Source organism: Nesoenas mayeri (genome assembly GCF_963082525.1).
Source record: "Nesoenas mayeri genome assembly, chromosome: Z".
Classification (NCBI taxonomy): Eukaryota; Metazoa; Chordata; class Aves; order Columbiformes; family Columbidae; genus Nesoenas; species Nesoenas mayeri.
The window spans coordinates 23592078-23604619 of NC_137542.1; positions in this window are offsets into that span (position 1 = coordinate 23592078).

Consider the following 12542-nt stretch of genomic DNA (forward strand, 5'->3'; position numbering starts at 1 on the left):
AGTGTGCTTCATTATGTTCTGAACTTCAGTTTAGTATTCAGGCAGAACAGTATTAGACTTAGATGTTCATAGTAATCCAAGATTTTGCAATTGAAAGTGTATTTAAATAGATACGTCACTCAGGTTTATTACATCATACTGTATACATGGTTTGATATAATTTTCTTACTGCCTTCCAGCCACTATCTCTGATTTATATGGAAGTCATTATCACCAAGTGTTAAAGTGCTTTCTTAGTTATGAATGAAGTCCATTGTGAGAGTTCTCTTCAGAAATTCACAAATCAAGAATGTAGAACTGCAATCACTGATACAGACTGGCTGATGGTACTGCAAATTGCAGACGAATGATCAAGTGTCATCACAAGATCTGATTGTGCTTGGGAATATTATGGTACCCCGTAGCTGAAAAGACAGAAAAGGTGGCATAGTGGGTGTGCTGCTTTTGTTTCTGTGTTTTGTTGAAGCAGAACAAAAGGCCTGACTAACAGTGTTTTGTCTTCAGTAGTTGCAGCTGTGCTGGATTACATTGGTGGTTAAAGATTCTGGTCTCCCTGGCACCACTTATATGTGGTTAATTATTGCCAGTTTGTTCTGATTTCTATTTTACACTTAGATTTTTCCGACAAGTTGTTTACTGAAGGAATTAAAATTGGTTTTAGGCACAACCTGAGGTGTATTCAGAGTCATATTATGGCAGTATATCTGTAACTGACATAAAGCAACTGAGGTATTGCAGCTAGGAGGAAAATATTTGACATGGTGGTTGTCTTGTCCCTAGGCCATCCTTTTGGTGGAATTGACAATAGGCTGCTGTTTTATGTTATAAATTCAGTTGTCTCATGATAAATAAAAGTTGATTCAGCATTAATTAACAAGACAATGTCTCTATTTTAGGGAAAAAGAAAAGAGCATTTTGTGAACCACGTGGTCTCATTCTGTTTTCGTTGGGTTTTTTATTTGTTTTTTTGGTCTTTGAGATGCAAATATTCGACAGTTAACTGTCTTTCAGTTCTGGAATTCTTGGTAAATCAACTTTAAAAACACTTTGTTACATGAGATTACCTTCTAAAGGTGGGGTCTTTTTGGACCTGTTTTGCTGTCTCACATTCCCAGCTACCCATTAAGAAAAAAAACCAACACACACCAAAACTTTCTATGTTTTTACTGTCTGGTTGTGGCAGCAAAGAATTGTAATGTATGTTCAGTTAGCTAGTCTTATTGACTGATTTCAAACGTGCTTTCATTTTGAAGCTTTTTTAGTGAAGAAAAAAAAAATCATGTTTACTTTTGGGTCCCTTTAATTGGATGGCATTATGCAACAGGGATAGTACTTGGTGCATCTTGCTATGGAATATCCCAGGTCCTACAGATAGGAGTTTTTCTCACTATACTATGGGCATTGTTAATATTTTGAAGACAAAAATAAGGAAAGAATGTTTGAGAACTAGAGGAAAAAGCATCCCGTGTAAGTAGGGGGCTTGTAGCTTGAAAGCAGCTTTGCAGAAAGAGTTGGTGACCCTGGCAAACAACAGGCTGACCACCAGCCAGTAATGTACCCTTGCAGCAAAGATCACCAAGAGCATCTTCAGCTGCATTAGGCAGGGACTTGCCAGCAGGTCGAGGGACGTGGTTCTCCCCCTCCACTCAGCACTGCAAGCAGAGACACATCTGGAGTGCTGGGTCCATTTTTGGGCTCTTCAGTGTTAAGGAAGGTATGGATGGACTCAGCCAAGTCCAGTGTGGGGCCACAGCTATGACTGGAGTATGTGTCGTAGGAAGGGAGGCTGAGAAAGCCGGGACTGTTCAGTCTGGAGAAGAAAGGGTTTGGGAGGATCTTAACCATGTGTGAATATCTGATGGAGGGAGGGATTGGAGAGAACTAGACTTTCCTCAGTACTGCCCACTGAGAGGACAAGAGGCAAAGAGAACACACTGAAAAAAAGAAAATCCAATCTGAATACCAGAAAACTTTTTTTTGTGAGGATGGTCAAACACTGGAACTGACTGTGAAGGTCCCATTTTTACGGATATTCAGAACCCAGCTGAACCACAGCCTTGGGGAACCTCCTGTAGATGACTGCTCTGAGCACAAGACTTGGACCGGATGATCTCGAGGGGTTCCTTTCAACCTCAGCCTTTCTGTGTTGTTGTGAAACATGCCATGCAAATCCCTTAGATGGCTGGCACTACCACGTACTTGCACTCCATCACCATACACCAGCTCTCAAGTGGAGACTAAGTTACAGGAATTATCTTCATTTAATGCTCTGTACATTTGATGGCTTATTTTTCAGCAACAGAAAGACACAAAAAGACCGCTATGGAAAAAATTGTTTCATCTCTTAATCCTGAGACTATCACTGATGTGTTGTACATAAGACTGGCTCCAGTAGCAAAATTTATACCACTGACAATGTCATCAGAGATCACATTGCTACCCTACTACGAAAGAATGATGATTGAAAAGCTAGATGTAAAGTATAGGCATGCTATTCTGAAAAGAGAAAAAAATGCTTGAAAGATGTCTTAAACATTCTCGAAGATGGGAATGTTGCAGTCACAACTATAATCCTATGTGCTTGGCAAGCAGCAGACTGAAGATAGGGTTGTTTTGAGTTATTTTAATAAGATTAGTTAATAAAGCTAGTTCTACTTCACTTGAATAGTGTTTATAAACCAAAAACTGAAAGTTCTTTATCTTCTCATTGGAGAAAAACAAAACAAAACAACGTTTTTCATGAGCTGCTAACTGTGCATCAGGGTTGCTCCACTTTTATTTAAACAGTTCAGTAATATCTGACTCTCTTCAGTTGTTACAAGTTAGTGTAAAATCTCATTTCAATCTGGTGCTGCTCACGGTCAATGTCAGCATGAAATAGCCTTAGACCTCTTAACATGTGAAACTTCTTAAACAATTTGCATTGAGAGAATATTAATTGTAAAACAGCCATAGAAGAAAATGGTTTCCCTGTGAAGAAATTCCATTGTGTGGTGATAATAAATTGCACGCTATACCTTCTTCCTTTAAAAAAAAAAAAGGGTTTTTATTTCTCAGGTAAGATCTCTTGCTCTTTCCGTGAAAGGAAGTAAAATTCTAGCATATTTCTGGTAAAATTGCAAGGAAGATGCTTTAAGAAAGAGCTCAGTGTGAAGAGGAAAAAAAAAATTACTCTGCCACTGAGGAAAGGGGCATCCTTAAAAAAAAGTATCTCAGTATCAGCATTTCCCTAGAGGTATTACTAAAGTATAGTAGTCTAATTATTTGAAAATAATCAGAAAACCTTAAAAGGGTTTTTTGCCTAGAAGAGGTTTTGTGTTTAGTGAATGAGGCATTGTACAAATAATTGTAATTTTAATGTTTCATTTTCAAATAGTTTTGTAACCTTCAGCACTGAGGAGCAGACATGGAAGAGAAGTGACTGAAGATGGGAAAATCAATTTAACTTCCTGTTATGATAGACAATATGCACATCTCAGGTAGCTGTGCTCTGTCTCCTGCAGCATAGGGTATACCCACATGAATGGAATCATGCTTTCATACTGGGACTTTTTTTTTTCCAAAACTACAACACCAGAAACCTTTTTTCCTAAAGTTTTCTTAAATGAGTAGTAGATTTACTATATTGTTCTAAAACAAAATTATACCGAAGCTTCAAATGAGCCTTAAGCTAGAACAGCATTTTAAGTTTGATCAATAACCCATCTAGTACCTTGAAGAACTATAACAGCAGTGCAAGGTGTTTTTAAGCATCTTAAGCATTGCAAAGGTCCTTGGTTTGGGCAAGTCATCTGCTTATGAATATTATACAGTCTTAAGTATACTCCATACATAAAAGGGTTGTAAGCCATCCTAAGGAGACCAAGGAGGGTATGGACTGGAAATCACTAGCAGCTTTGTTAAGTGTGTTACTGATTCGGAGGCACATATGATGTGTTGTGATTTTTGCAACAAATCTTGGCTAAAATAAGGTTTTGTAGGTCCATTTGGTAGATGCTGCACTCTACAGGAACAGAACTGTGCTGGTCACTGGTTTGAAACAGTCTCCCAGGATGGTGCTATTTTGTTATGTTAATGGCAATGTTTTAATTCATTAGAAGCATGTTCACAAAATATTTGGGTCATAAAACCGAAATGCTAACAAGAGACATCATGGTTTTCAGATATTTCTGCTGCCCAAGGTGGCATGTGGTGGTGCTAAATATATAGTTTACTTCATTATTTGATATTTGGCCAACTCTTTCATAGCATGCTGTACAGAGAAGGGCAAGGTGTTGCATGGTTTACTTACCGAAATTCTGTTTGTGTTGTAGCATGATTTATAGTTAGCAACAAGCTTGAATAAAAGCCGCTACCTGCCAAAGGTTTTGTGGCCGTTCAAGTGGTATAACACAGACCATATGCTGTATGCTTGGAACCAAAACAGGAGCATAGATGAAGAGTACCGTCTTGAAAAAGTGTGTGAGCTCCTGTTCTGCTGTAGTTGTAGAAGATATGTAACAGCTAACCTGTTATTCTGTCATTTATGATTCCTAAACAAAAAGAATTGGAGTAATTCTAAAAGTTAGGATGATATATTGTCTGTGTTTTATGTGTTTCTATGCAGTCACAAAGTCTAGAGGGTTTTAAGGAAAAGCTGAGATTTGCTTGTCAGTAACTGAAGCTCTTCACAGAAACGAGGTATCATAAGACATCTTAAAACCATGAAGACTGGCAAATCTGAAAATGCAGTCCTGGAGGCACATCCAGAATAATGCAGACAAGGAAAATGTTAAATCTAAGCCATGACCATTTCAGACCATGCTGTTACAATGTATTATTGCCATGCTAAATTTTAATTTGGTAATGGTAAGGAGATGCTTTTTATGTAAGGCATTGTTCGTGAATAACAAAATCACATTGTATTTGCCCATGACTCTCTGGTCTGTGATATTTATCCTTGCTCTCTACAGAAATTTGCATAAGCAGGTTCGTTTACATGGATATTTGGCGAATAGCTACTCTAAAAACCAATAATGTGAACGAGAATGTTCATGTGTGAACTAAGCATTATGACTCATTTCTATTTATTGCTTTGTCAGTGTTCAACAGCTCATCTGGGACGAGTTGTCTCTTTCTGTGTACAGTGTGTGAGGACTTGGCCACCCGTGAAAATGTATGTTTTTAATAATAATTTTGTTGTTCTTTTATTTAAACTTTATCAATTGTTCTGAATTGTAATTAGTACTGTATGACTTTGGTGACAATTGGATTTTATAAGGAATCATTAAGGTACAGGTGTGTGTTTATTCAAGTATTTGATCAATATTTTTTTAATATACACATCTCCATATAGGACACTCAGCACACAGAAGACTATTAAGAGACCTAGCTGTTGTATAATTGTATGGTTTCATTGAAGCAAATAGTGTGATCATTTATGATAGCCAAGGGTTTGAATCTTATTCATAGTGAGTGATTTGACTGGCTGCAGTGCTCTTCTGTGCTTCTCTTTTATGGTTCATGGTGGGTTTTTTTCCTGTTACGTAGACATAATTAAAGAAGCAATTTGGTTATAATGACGGGAGCTAATCCACTCCATTAAGCTTCCATGAAACATACATCCATTTCCATATCTAAATTTTTTATTATTATTGCAGTTTTCTGGGCTATGTAGATTGCATGCACAGCAACAGGATATGGATGTGCAATAAAGCAAACGTATCACTTTCTTATATATCAGTTTTCCTGCAATAACCCTGTGACCTTACCCACAATAAATGCAGGATTACTTGTGCTTCTTGTATCACACTTACACATGGGTCAGAACATGCAAACAGAATTAGCAACTAATGCACAGTAAATGCTTTCCTTGCAGTAAATTATTTTTAAAAGTGCCTTAGTGTGTCAGGTAAGTTGTCCATCTGTCCCAGTAATCTGTTTGCAACAGTGATAGTCGGAGATGCTGTTTAAGAAGAGCTTGAAGACCTGGATATGCTCAGTTGTCACATCTCATACTCCACTGACATCCTAAATTACAGAACTAGAAAGGTTAAAGGGTACATCCAAACCTATGCCCTTTAAAATCTATTTATCTTTTTATGCGAATTTGTTTATCCCCTTCTTGAACTGTTGTTACATGACTACAAATCCAAGAATTTAATTACTCTCTCTAGCAGAAGTACTTTCTTTTCTCTGTTTTAAATCTTTCTCCTAAAAATTTCACTCCAAAATGAGTGTCTTCCATTTTGTGTTTGCGGGATTTGGGGAACAGTTCTGCCATCATCTTGCACCTAGCAGATTTCACTCTGTTTTTCTTTGTAAAGCAAGTTCACCCTCATCTTAATCATTTTAGTTGTCCTCTGCTATGTCCCGTTTGATAAGCAGTAACTAGAGTGCACAAAGAGACTGCATTACTGAAAATATGTGTACATGCTTCCAAATTATCTGTTACAGAGAGAAGACCCAAAATGTATATAGATTATTTTTTTAATACAGTTAAAGCTGTAAAACCATGTATCAGCACATATATTGAGGACTAATTTAAATAATCACCTATAACATGTTAGTAAAGTTATCTGGTATGTACCATAATACTTTGCGATATTTTTGGTCAAAGGTGTGTGTATACATTGATAATTCCTGTAGTGGCCCTTTCTTTTAGCTCCCAGATTTTTTCTAAGAAAAAAAAAATACTGAGTGCCTACATTATTTTTAGCTTACACTTCACTGATGATTTCTTGTGCCATTTTATATGCTGAAACACTTAATGACTTCCGGAAAATTGCAGCAGCAGGCAAACAACTAAACAAATAATCTCAGACTGCAAAGACTTTTGACCACTAAGTTGCCACACTTCTTATTGTAACAACAGCTGCTGTGACAATACTTGAATTAATGTCTTCTGGAATGTAATTGCCAGCTGCGAATGGAGGAAGTCTTTCCTTGAGTTCAGAATGTCTTGCTCCAATGCACATGGGCCCATTTCTTGCTGTGGATTCTTACCCCCTGCTCCCTTTTTTCACCCCTGCGCTCTGTCTGGCTGTCCCTGCCCTGCTCTTGGTGCTTCACAAGCCAGCACATCTTCCCAGAAATCTTCCAACCTGCTGCCAGATGTGGATGAGGCTCCAGTGGCTGCATTTCGGTAACGCAGAGGACCTCAGACAGGAGGGGCCTTGCTGCAGCGAGTGGTGAGCTGCTCCTGCTCTCACAAGGGCAGGTTTGCTGCCAAGGAAAAGGGCATCCGGAAGGCTGCAGGAAACAGAACACCACAAAGGCATGTCTCTACTCCCAAGTATTTCTCTTCCATCTTTTTATGGGAAAAGAAAATAACAGGAAAGAGAGGATGTGGAAAATATGGAGTCCCACTGGGGAAAAGAAAAGGTTACGGTTGGTGGGGAAGGGGAGGGGGAGGAAACACGCAATGGGAAGAGCCAAAGATGGGTCCGCAAATCAGATAACGGGGGCTTCTGGTTAGGTGGAGAAGGGAAAAAAATGTAGGGTGAGACGGATAGTGGGGAGATGCCGGGAGTATGGGGAGATTGTGACAGAACTAGGCAAAATGAGAAAAACAAACAAAAAAAACTTAAAAAGACAAAAGCACCTAAAAGCTTTTGGCTTTATAAAATAAAATATTTTTGAAAGAAAAATTAACTTATCCAAATGGGAGTGGAGAAGTTCGTAGATGGAGACATGCCAAATGTAATGAAAAACAGAGGGGAAGAAGGAAAATAGAAAAATAAAAGGAAGTGGAAAGGAGAGAATGGGGGGAAACACCCTATGAATATGCTTGTTTTTTCCATATCCTGTGTTTTGTTATATGTCCCTGGGGAATCCATTTGTTCTGATAAAAGGATTTAAGTGTAATGGTGGCACATCATCTACTTTTATTCATTGACACCATTCCTGGACTTAGAACTAAGCCAGTGGTCTCCAAACAGTTTTGACGACGCACCTCTGTCAGTAAAACATTTTTGAGAATGCACTCCAATAGGTGTATATTTAGTTATTTATGAAGAATAACCATGTTCTGTTGTACTAATATACTACATACATTATAAAGCACATACAAATATAGAAATTTTAAAAGTAAGGTATACAGACAAAACAAACACTATTTTAAAAATATTTTATTTCATTTATTAATGGTACAAAACATATTCCTGAACCCCAGCAGATGGTCTTGCACACACCCTGGGGTGTACTCACCCCCACCACACACATACACTTGGGAGATCACTGGGCCAGATCCTAATCCAATGTCTAAAGCTTTGTGATGAGCTCTTTCCAAAGCTTAGTGTATCACAGGGTGCAGAGCTGTCTTTGCTCTTTGTGTCAATGTAATCTAACTGTTTCCAGTACTGCACGGGAACAGATCCTCATATAGCTAGTTACAACACTCAAAATCAATATATGGTCCTTTAGTCTGACCACACTTGAATTTTCTAGGTTCTTGGCATTTTTACCAGCTACGAGGGCAGAAATTACAGTCTTCAAAAAATATGCCCATCTTACTGAAAACAGTAGCCACGACTACAGAAGTGTCTAGTCCTGCCACAACGAAATCAGACCTACAAGTGTTTGCTAGAGACACTGAAAATTTTATTACAATTAAGGTCTTTTTTATTTTTATAATATTCTTCTCAAAGTACGATCAGTCAGTTAAAATCAGTTGTGTAAGTCCTTTGAATTATACCTACAATCATTCTTTCAGTTGCACAGATAAGGTTAGATTAACTGCTTCAGGAATAACTTTATTTACATGTGTTGATTCTTAATTTTCAAATGTATTTAATGTAATACAATGTGAAATTCAAAACTTCAGTAATAAATCGCACTGGGCTTTCTTGAAAAGGGTAAGTCTGCAAACACCTGCCTTCGTTTTGTCATCTTCCAATGTGCTTTCCTGTGGAAATCCATATAACAAAGGTTATGGGAGGGTAACAGCTGTAAGAAGATAAGCAGAGAGTTCTTCTTAAATAATATTTCTTTATTTTTAACACTTACATTTAATGTTCATGAAATTAATTTTCTTATCCCTAGAAGCAGCAATTTCAAGCAGTAACAAAAGGTCGATGTTGATAGTGAAACAAAAGTATGCTAAAACAGTGATTATTGCAAGGTATTTTTAGATTAGAATACAACTGAAAGCTTTCTGACTGTCTTTGTGCCCTCTGCTGACATACATCTGAATTACCAGACATTAATACATTTAATATGCTAGGCTGAAAAGTCTTTGTTAGAACGCAGATGACTTGACACAATCTTCGATTCAATGGAAAGGCTCTGGGTTTGACTGCTCTAGGAAGGTAGGAATTTATGCCAGTACAAAAATTCGTAAATAATATTACCCTATTTAGATGAATTTATACTCATGTTTCAAATAGGTACTTCCAGTTTAGTGGGTTTTTTTCTGACTTCATTGTTATTTTACACGTTTTCTTGAAAGAGTCTGTCAATGGTATTGACTGTCTTTATGACAATCAGTTACAATGGTAATGATGTAAGGACCAGAACAGGTAGATCCCAAGAAGGTGTGTTTAATCTTCCTGGGTTTGACCTTTCTGCTGAGAATATCAAATAAGACTAATTGTTACAGAACAGACATAGGCTTGCATAGAATTGGATTGAGAAGGTTGCTTGCCTTCAGTCTGCTTCCCCACAGTGGCATCAGGCAATTTCTCTGCACTTTGTTGTTAATGCAGTTTATAAACACAAATCCATCATTCTTTTGAACTATTGGAGTACTGGTTGAAGTTGACTGAAACATGAAAGGGTCTGTTTCCTGTTAGCTGTCCACTACCCTCTAAGTAGTAGTTAATGATTGTACTGTTTGTTAGACAATACTGGCAGAATTATATGAAGACAATACTGCATTGTGAAGTAGAAATGATATTATCAAGAAGATAGTTTAAAAAAAATAAAGAAGTTCCCTGTGGAGCTGTGTGTAGATAGTGTGTCTGGAATGTAGTTCCAAATAGAATGCATTCTGTAAAGGTTTATAAGTGATCTGTTTCCCTGAGGATGTTTATGAGTCTTTTCAACAAGGAAGAACTAGTGAACTCAAGCCCAGCCCAATCTGGTATATTAAAAACATATGTTGGACCGCAAAAACTCCTGAGCTTATCCTTCTCCTTCAAGACACACTAGCACAAGCCTTGTCCTTTTGATTTACCTCCTGCATTTTGAACCTGCAAAGGACACAGAAATTGTATTTCCAAGCTCCAGCTTCAAAACAGAAGCTAAAAATACTTCATTTTTAAAAGAAAGCTTCGATTCTGATGTAGTCATGTAGTCTTTCTGGAAAGAACAGAGAATCTTGAGACTGGAAGGCAAACATTTAATTAAACTTCAAGCTAATGAAAGAGGCCTGAGGTCATCACTGATTAATACCTTGGGGTACGTGACAGGAGAGAACACAACTTCAGCTTCTGCAGTTCCACAGCTTCTCTGAGTTTATGCCGTTTGTAATCCACAGGGGATTTCAGTGCTGCAACTGGAAGACCAAACATGTTGCTAAGCGTCAGCCAGCCATCAGATGTAGCAGACTCATGCTCTAGATTGCCTGGTCCATAGTAAGATGCAGCTTTTCCTTTGATAGCATTATCTGATGTTTAAAAGAGCCTTAAGCCATAACTTCCTCCTAAGCTTCTGTGGCTTCCAGTTCCTGTGCAAAGCCTAGGAATCATCATCTTTTCCAGGGGTCTCTTATGCCTTGGCCATGTTCAAGTCCAAGGGAAACAAAAATGACCTTCACCTGACAGTTTTGTTCAGATCTTAAATAGTTCTTAAGTTCTAGTTCAAGGGTAGTACAAAGAAAGAAACAGGCCTCCTGTGAAGTTTCAGGTGTTGTCCACTCTATGTGAAAAAGTCAGCATTTTATTGACGAAGTAAGAAAGAAAGCTTGAGGCTATCTGCCTTCCTTATTGAGTAAACATTTGAAAATTTGGCTAGTAAAAGGAACATCCCGTATACCAGGATGAAAGTTAAATGCTTTTAAAGGGAGGAAGAAATCTCTTTCTCCAGGCAAGCAATTCCAAAGAGCAAGTATCTGCTCCACTCCAGTTTTGGATTGGAATATGGCACTAATGAACAGTGATGGGGAGTTATCAACCATACCAACTTTTTTTTTTTCCCCAATCAGGAGTATAGTAATTACTAATATTTCCCTTTAAAATGTCATTGCTGAACTTCAGGATTAGCACCCATGGGACGTATGGGAGCCATTCACTTCTCATGGCTTTTGTTGTACCAGTCAGCAATCTCTGTCATTAAGCTGATAAGCAGTCTGTATTTGAAACTTAATTGTAGGGCTGCAGGCTTTCCAAAGCAGATATTAAGACTGCCTGAATAGATTTCTGTAGTATCTCACAAAAACCTTAAAGACACTGAATTGTAAATACATCAAATAAAATAGGATTCATTTGTGGAGGGGGGGATGAGAGAGGAGTGGTAACCCAAAACTTAAAACTTTGGAGACCATATACAGACATATCTTTCCAAAAAAGAGGTCATTATTAATGAATAGTCCTTTAGATTTGTATCTAGCAACAAGTCACTGAGTATTTAATATACAGGATAGATGGATTAGGTAATACTGCTTCAAATTTGATTATAGTCTATGAGAAGAGATCTGAAATACTCTATGCAAAGACATTTGTGTCCATTATCTCATTTTAATTCATTATCTCTACAGCAAGTGCACCTTTTACATTGAGAAGGAAATTTTAAAAGTGGAAGTGATTTCTGTATTTTCTGTCTTTCAGACAATTTATGATTTATTGTCATGTTCCTCTGATTCTGAAAAAGTGTTTTCTTTCCCTGGTTACTTGTGGCAGACAAAACAAATTGTGAAGCTGACTAGAAGTAAGCTGTTATCAGAACCATGAAATGAACAGGGAAAAGCCTTTTTAAAATTCTGTCAGTGAAAGTGACATGCCACCAAGAATGAAACTACTGTGTAATCATGGTGGGTTGACCTTGGCTGGCTGCCTGGTGTCCCACCAGTGGCTCTCTCACTACCCTCCTCAACTGAACAGGGAGAGAAAATACAATTAAGGGCTTGTAGGCTGAGATCAGGACAGAAGGGATCACTCGACAATCACTGCCACAGGCGAAACAGACTCAGCTTGAGGAAACTGATCCAATTTATTACCAAACAAATCAGAAAAGTGAATGCAAATCTTGAACAGCCTTCCCTCCACCCCTCCATTCTTTCTGGACTCAATTCCATGTCTGGCTTCACCACGCCCTCCCTCCCATCAGTGTAGCAGGACAGGGAATGGGGTTTGTGGTCAGTTCATCACACGTTGTCTCTGCTACTCCTTACTCCTCACTCTCTTCCCCTGCTGCAGCCTGGGGTCCCTCCCACAGGAGACAGTTCTCCTCCGACTTCTCCAAGCTGGTTCCTTCCCATGGGCTGCAGTTCTTCACAAACTGCTCCAGCATGGGTGGCTTCCACAGGTTGCAGTCCTTCAGGAACAGACTGCTCCAGCCTGGATCCCCCGTGGGGTCACAAGTCCTGCCAGCAAACCTGCTCCAGTCTGGGCTCCTCTCTCCATGGA